Source organism: Rhinopithecus bieti, unplaced genomic scaffold, assembly GCF_001698545.2.
Source record: "Rhinopithecus bieti isolate Rb0 unplaced genomic scaffold, ASM169854v2 scaffold_50384, whole genome shotgun sequence".
Classification (NCBI taxonomy): Eukaryota; Metazoa; Chordata; class Mammalia; order Primates; family Cercopithecidae; genus Rhinopithecus; species Rhinopithecus bieti.
This window is the reverse complement of record NW_016820218.1, coordinates 24,262-31,841: the sequence shown is the minus strand read 5'-3', so window position 1 is coordinate 31,841 and position 7,580 is coordinate 24,262.

The following is a 7,580-nucleotide window of genomic DNA, read 5'->3' as shown; positions in this document are numbered from 1 at the left end:
TCTCTCTCTCTCTCTCTCTCTCTCTCTCTCTTTCTTTTTCTCCCCCTCTCTCTCTCTCTTCCTCTCTCACTCTCACCCTCACTCTTAGAGACAGGGTCTCTCTGTCACCAAGGCTGGAGCGCAGTGATGTGATCGTAGTTCGTTGCAGCCTCAAACTTCTGGGCTCATGGAATTCTCCCACCAAGCCTTCCCAGTAGCTAAGGCTACAAGTGTGAGCCACTGTGCCCATCTGGGAGAATTCTTGACACTTTCAGCTTCTGGTGGCTGCAGGCATTTCTTGGCTTATAGATTCATCACTACAATCTCTGATTCCATCTTTGTATGGCCTTCCCCTGTGTGTCTCTATGCCTTATGTCGCCCTTTCCTTTCTTTTATAAGGACAACAGTCATTAGATTTAGGCCCCACTCTAAATCCAGGATGATCTCATCAAGATCTTTAACTTAATTACATCTTCAAAGACCCTATTTCCAAATAAGGTTATGTTCACAGCGACTAGGGGTTAGGATTTGGACATATGTTTGGGGAGGACCCAAGTTAACACATTACAGGAAACAATTCATTTTCTTCATGTACTAGGAACTAATTTAAATGATCAAAAAAAGGACTGACAAAGCCAGTCTCCCAAAAGATGGGGTATTTCTCTGCCCCTGTGATGAAATCAATACATAAAACTGGAAACAAGTGTCAAGCAGTGCAGTCTTTATTCAATGACCATGAAATTGAGAAGTGAGAGCATAGCCCACAAATTGATTTCTCAATTAGCGGTGAGGGGTTAAAATATGCAGTTTCTCTAATGAAGGAGTTGGACATTAAAAGCAAGGGGAGGAATAGTCATGTCTTTTCCAGAAATGGCTGCCTTCTTTTTTTTGTCATTTTGTGGCTTATTCTGGTCATTGTCATGGTGATTGTCAACTGTCATTGTGCTGATGGGAGCATTATTTAGCATGGAAATGAGGTTATAATGAAGCTTGAGGTCTTTTGAAGTTGTTCAATGGCTATCTTGGTTCTAACTAGTCTCAGCTTCCTTAGTTACAAAGGCGACTTTTATCACAGGCGTTCTGTTTCTTACAGATAAGCAAAGTTTAGACAGGGTAGGAATTCAGGCTATGTCATGTAGGCATTACACTAGGTAACAATATGAACCTGTTTATTGTGATTCTATTTATAATAGTGTTTAAAAGAAATCCTGTGTTGAGTAGATTTAGAGAATCTCATTCACTCCACTCTGAAACTCTTCAAGTCTACTCTGTGAGTCTGGTGTATCATTGCTAAAGAAAAGTTTGCTAGTGTTGTGAGAACAATATTTTCAAGGTAGAGTAAGAATTTAAAAGCCTGGGGATGGGAAAGGTTTTAGAACTTTACCCCAGTGAAGTTTCACTTTTTTCACAGTATACTGAAGTCTCACTAATTGAGAACTTCTACCAGATATAAGGCAGACAGATCTGAGAAAATAAATTTTCGGATATNCACAGCGACTAGGGGTTAGGATTTGGACATATGTTTGGGGAGGACCCAAGTTAACACATTACAGGAAACAATTCATTTTCTTCATGTACTAGGAACTAATTTAAATGATCAAAAAAAGGACTGACAAAGCCAGTCTCCCAAAAGATGGGGTATTTCTCTGCCCCCTGTGATGAAATCAATACATAAAACTGGAAACAAGTGTCAAGCAGTGCAGTCTTTATTCAATGACCATGAAATTGAGAAGTGAGAGCATAGCCCACAAATTGATTTCTCAATTAGCGGTGAGGGGGTTAAAATATGCAGTTTCTCTAATGAAGGAGTTGGACATTAAAAGCAAGGGGAGGAATAGTCATGTCTTTTCCAGAAATGGCTGCCTTCTTTTTTTTGTCATTTTGTGGCTTATTCTGGTCATTGTCATGGTGATTGTCAACTGTCATTGTGCTGATGGGAGCATTATTTAGCATGGAAATGAGGTTATAATGAAGCTTGAGGTCTTTTTGAAGTTGTTCAATGGCTATCTTGGTTCTAACTAGTCTCAGCTTCCTTAGTTACAAAGGCGACTTTTTATCACAGGCGTTCTGTTTCTTACAGATAAGCAAAGTTTAGACAGGGTAGGAATTCAGGCTATGTCATGTAGGCATTACACTAGGTAACAATATGAACCTGTTTATTGTGATTCTATTTATAATAGTGTTTAAAAGAAATCCTGTGTTGAGTAGATTTAGAGAATCTCATTCACTCCACTCTGAAACTCTTCAAGTCTACTCTGTGAGTCTGGTGTATCATTGCTAAAGAAAAGTTTGCTAGTGTTGTGAGAACAATATTTTCAAGGTAGAGTAAGAATTTAAAAGCCTGGGGGATGGGAAAGGTTTTAGAACTTTACCCCCAGTGAAGTTTCACTTTTTTCACAGTATACTGAAGTCTCACTAATTGAGAACTTCTACCAGATATAAGGCAGACAGATCTGAGAAAAATAAATTTTCGGATATTTTTTAAAAACCAATTCAAGGCCGGGCGCGGTGGCTCAAGCCTGTAATCCCAGCACTTTGGGAGGCCGAGACGGGTGGATCACGAGGTCAGGAGATCGAGACCATCCTGGCTAACACGGTGAAGCCCTGTCTCTACTAAAAAGCAAAAAACTAGACAGGCGAGGTGGCGGGCACCTGTAGTTCCAGCTACTTAGGAGGCTGAGGCAGGAGAATGGCGTAAACCTGGGAGGTGGAGCTTGCAGTGAGCTGAGATCCGGCCACTGCACTCCAGCCTGGGCGACAGAGTGAGACTCCGTCTCAAAAAAAAAAAAGCAATTCGATTTAATAAAACTGAAACATATTCTCTATTTTAAGTGTAAACAAAGTCTTTTTCAAGTTAGAGGGCCTGTCAGCAATTTTATCATTAGAATGTAATTTATGAAAGCTCAGAGAGAGTTATTCTCTGATTGAGGAAGGCATAGTAATATTTCTAGTATGTAATATGCAGCAGGCATGATGGTTGGCATTTGCATATATATTCTCTGATCCTAACAAAATTGGTCATATGAGCAGCTGCCACCTTATCATATGTGCTTATGGTTTGGTATTCAGGGTCCTCTTTGTTTTCGATCCTTGGGAATTTTCTTTAGGATGGGATGGCCAGTGATATGGTTTGGCTGTGTCTCCACCCAAATCTCATCTTGAATTGTAGTTCCCATAATCCCCACATGTCATGGGAGGGACCCAGTGGGAGGTAATTGAATTGTTGGGGTGGTTACCCTCATGCTGTTCTCATGATAGTGAGTTTACATGAGATCTGATGGTTATATAAGGGGTTTTTTCTCCCTTTTTCTCATTCTTCTCTTCCTGCCACCATGTGAAGAAGGAGGTGTTTGCTTCCCCTTCCACGATGATTGTAAGTTTCCAGCCATGCAAAACTATTAGTCAATTACACTTCTTTCCTTTATAAATTACCTAGTCTCGGGCGTGTCTTTATTAGCTGCATGAGAACAGACTAATACAGCCATATATCCCAGTTTTTCCAGAGGCAGTTGTGTTTTTTACCTGGTGACTGACATAATTGTTAATACCACCCCATTTTACTCTCAAAAGGGCTCCAGTTTCAGAGACATGGAATATACTGATGCTTCCTAGAATAAATCTCATTAAAGTTCATCAGAAAATTAAGCATTATAGTTGATCCTTTTTTCCCAGGAGGAGAATGCAACTTGTATCCTCAGAGAAAGTTTTGTCTCTAAGCAGGTTTCAGAAACTTTTGTTGGCAGTCCCTTCTTTAGATTTATGCAGCCTTTAATGAGCTATCTTGATCAAGAAAAGGCCTGTCATGTTGTGTTTTTGTGCTAAAATCATGAATTGAACATGTTGCTAGTCAATCACTTTTTGCATTTCCTACAGTTGGTGGGAATCAGGTATAGCCTTGTTTTACCCAGTACAGACACAATTATTTCTATGCATTCTAATGTTATTTCTTTAACCAGTGTTTTGCCATTGGGAAATTTTTTTAAAATAATGTATAGTAACTTAGTTTTAATGATAGTTATTTCATATAGTCTATGATTTTAAGCTTCTAATACACATATATATGCACAAAGACACCCATACCCCTACATACACAAATATACATATATGTATATGTGTGTGTATATATATATATACATACATATATATATATATAAGCTTCTGAATAATACATATATAGCAGGTCCTCAAATAACATCATTTTGTTCACCTGTGTTTTGTTATTACACTGATGAGAAAAAAAAATAATCTATTCCCAGCCAGGCCACTGTCTATGTGGAGTTTGCACATTCTCCCCATGTCTCCATAGGTTTTCTCTCTGGGTGCTATGGTTTCCTCCCACATCCCAAAGATGTGCATGTTAAATGAAAATTGTCTTAGTCTTCGTGAGTGTGGGGGTGTGTGAGCACACCCTGCAATGAGATGGTGTCTTGCCCAGGGCTGGTTCCTGCCTTGTACCCTGAGCTGCAGGGATGGGCTCCAGCCTCCTGAACTGGAATAATTGGGTAAATAATTATCTCACTTGTTTTGTTAATCTGCCTTAAATGTATGTTGTATTAATATGTTCCCACACTGCTATAAAGAACTACCTGAGATTTAGTTAAAAAAAAAAAAAAAAAAAGAAAAGAAAAGAAAGGAGGTTTCATTTCATTGGCTCATGGTTCTGCAGGCTATATAGGCTTCTCTTTCTGGGGAGGCCTCAGGAAATTCACAATCATGGCAGAAGGTGAAGGGGAAACAGGCATATATTCACATGCCCAGCAAGAGAGCAAGAGAATTGGGGAAGGTGCTACACCCTTTCAAACAACCAGATCTCATAAGTACTCTCTCATGAGAACAGCAAAGGGAAAGTCTGCCCCCATGATTCAGTCACCACCCACCAGCTCCCTCCTTCAACACTGGGAATTACAACTGGACATGAGATTTGGGTGGGGACACAAAGCCAAACCATAATATTCCACCCCTGGCCCCTCCCAAATCTCATGTCCTTCTCAAATTTTAAAATACAATCATGCCTTCCCAACAGTACCCCGAAGTCTTAACTGATTACAGCATTAACTCAAAAGTCCAAGTCCAAAGTCTCATCTGAAACAAGGCAAGTCCCTTCTGCCTATGAGCCTGTAAAAGAAAAAAAAAAAAAAAAAAAAAAGTTTGTTTTTTCCAAAATAAAAAAAATTTAAAAGCAATGGGAAAATGCTCCCATTAAAAAAGGTAAAATTGGCCAAATAAAGGCACTACAGGCCCCATGAAATTCTGAAACCCAGCAGGGCAGTCATTAAATCTTAAAGCTCCGAAATGATCTCCTTTGACACCATGCTTCACATCCAGGGAAGACTGATGCAAGGGATGGGCTCCCAAGACCTTGGACAGCTCTGCCCCTGTGGCTCTTCAGGGTACAGACCCTGTAGTGGTTTTCACCAGTTGGTGTTGAGTGCCTGCAGCTTTTCCAGAAACATGGTGCAAGCTGTTGATAGGTCTACCATTCTGGAATCTGGTTACCCTCTCCTCACAGCTCCATTAGGCAGTGCCCCAGTGGGAACTCTGTGTGGGGGCTCCAACCTCATATTTTCTCTCTGCACTGCCCTAGTAGAGGTTCTCCATGGGGACTCTGCTTTTGCTGTGGACTTCTGCCTGGACATCCAGGTGTTTCCATACATCCTCTGAAATCTAGGCAGAGGCTCCCAAGCCTCAACTGTTGCCCTCTGTGCACCTGGACGTTTAACATCACATGAAAGCTGCCAAGGTTTTTGGTTTGAACCCTCTGCAGCAGCAGCCTGAGACATATCTGGGGCCTTTTAGCATAGCTGGAGCTGAAGCAGCTAGGATGCAGTGTGTCATGTCCTGAGGTGGCACAGAGAAGCAGAGCCCTGGGTCTGGCATACTAAACCATTTTTCTCTCCTAGGCCTCCAGGCCTGGCTGCCACAGAGACATCTGAAATGCCTTGGAGGTATTTTCTTCCATTGTCAGCAATCAACATTCAGCTCCTCTTATGCAAATTTCTTCAGCAGGCTTGAATTCTTCCCCAGAAAATGGATTTTTCTTTTCTACCAGATGGCTAGCCTGCAAATTTTCTAAACTTGTATGCCCTGCTTCCCTTTTAAATATAAGTTTCAGTTTCAGATAATCTCTTTGCACATGCATATGAGTGTACACTCTTAGAAGCAGCCAGGCCACAACTTGAATGCTTTGCTACTTAAAAATTTCTTTAGCCAGATACCCTAAATTATCTCTCTCAAGTTCAGAATTCCACAGATCTATGGAGCAGAAGCACAATGCCACCAGTTTCTTTGCTAAAGCACAGCAAGAGTGACTTTTACTCCAGTTCCAAATAAGTTTCTCACCTTCATCTGAGACCTCCTCAACCTGGACTTCACTGTCCTTATCACTATCAGCATTTGGTCACAATTTTATAAGTCTCTAGGGAGTTCCAAACTTTCCTTCATCTTCCTTTCTTCTTCTGAGCCCTCAAAACTGTTCCAGCCTGTGTCCATTGCCCAGTTCCATAGCTGCTGCCACATTTTCAGGTATTGTTATAGCAATGCCCCACTTCTCTGGTACCAATTTTCTGGATTAGTCCACTCTCACACTACTCTAAAGACATACCTGAGACTGGGTAATTTATAAATAAAAGAGGTTTAATCATCTCATGGTTCTGCAGCCTGTACATGCTTCTACTTCTGGGGAAGCCTCAGGAAACTCAGTCAAGGCAGAAGGTAAAGGGGAAGCAAGCATGTCTTCACATGATGTTGAGTGAGGAGGTACTGTATTTTCTTCTTTTACTGTTTTATTTACATAGATGCAAAACAGTATCACTCACTGACACACAAAGATTTCCTGTTGGATGTTCATAAAACTAAAGCCATAAGTTGTAGTCATGCATTGCTTAATGACAGGGATACATTATGAGAAATGTGTTAATAGGTGATTTTATTGTTGGGCGAACATCATAAAGTGTACTTACACAAACTGAAATGATACAGCTTACCACCAAGGCTATATGCTGTAGCCCACTGCTCTTAGGCTACTAACTGTACAGCATGTGACTGCAGTTAATACTGTAGGCAGTTGTAACACAATGATATTTGTATATCTAAACCTATTCCAACATAGAAAAGGTACAGTAGAAATATGATATAAAAGATAAAAAATGGTACATCTGTGTATAGTCCATTCTCATGTTGCTATAAGAAATACCCAAGACTGGGTAGTTTGTAAAGAAAAGAGGTTTAATTAACTCACAGTTCTGCATGGCTGGGAAAGCCTCAGGAAACTTACAATTATGACAGAAGGTACCTCTTCACAGGATGGCAGGAGAGAAAATGAGTGCCAGCAGGGGAAATGTCAGATGCTTATAAAACCATCAGATGTCATAAGAACTCACTATCACGAGAACAGCATGGGGAAACTGCCCCCATGATTCAATTACCTTCCACCAGGTCCCTCCCATGACATGTGAGGATTATGGGATTACAGTTCAAGATGAGATTTGGCTGGGGACACAAAGCCAAACCATATTATTCCACCCCTGGCCCCTCCCAAATCTCATGTCCTCACATTTCAAAACATAATCATTCCCTTCCAACAATCTCCCAAAGTCTTAACT